Source organism: Octopus bimaculoides, chromosome 5 (genome assembly GCF_001194135.2).
Source record: "Octopus bimaculoides isolate UCB-OBI-ISO-001 chromosome 5, ASM119413v2, whole genome shotgun sequence".
NCBI classification, from domain to species: Eukaryota; Metazoa; Mollusca; class Cephalopoda; order Octopoda; family Octopodidae; genus Octopus; species Octopus bimaculoides.
In genome coordinates this window covers 70,016,251-70,016,830 of record NC_068985.1, presented here as the reverse complement: position 1 = coordinate 70,016,830, position 580 = coordinate 70,016,251, and positions in this window count along the sequence as shown.

Below are 580 nucleotides of genomic sequence, written 5' to 3'. Positions count from 1 at the left end.
TTTCTACGCACGCCTGCTAGCTCTCTATCTACTTTAATGTATATGAGTATATACATACGTGTGTGTATGTTTGCTTGAGCGCGCGTATGTGTGTCCGCGTGCGTGTGCGTGCATAAATACATATATACACATTTGAGTGTGTTTGTGTGTCTGTATATATAGAAAGTGTCTGTTATTCATTCATTTGTAAACGTACAATTATCTTCGACTTGCATCATTCTACCTTTCGTGTTCTTGTTTTCATTCCTCTATACATTCGTTTGCTTTTCTCAGATTCTTAATGCTTTTCGCTTAAGACACTGGTGATTTCAGGATTTGAGCGATAGCAGGGATAAATAAGTGCGAAACCGCAAGGACTTTCCGGACTCTCACTGATGAGGACATCTGCTCCGAATGGTCCTTGAATCTTGTTTTTTTGTCCGGTTTACCGTTTGTCATGATATAGTCTATTTTTCCGTATATGTGCATATATATATATGTCTGTATGTATATTTATATACATATATACATATACATACACTTACACACACACACGCACACACACACACATGTACACACACACACACACATACATATATAT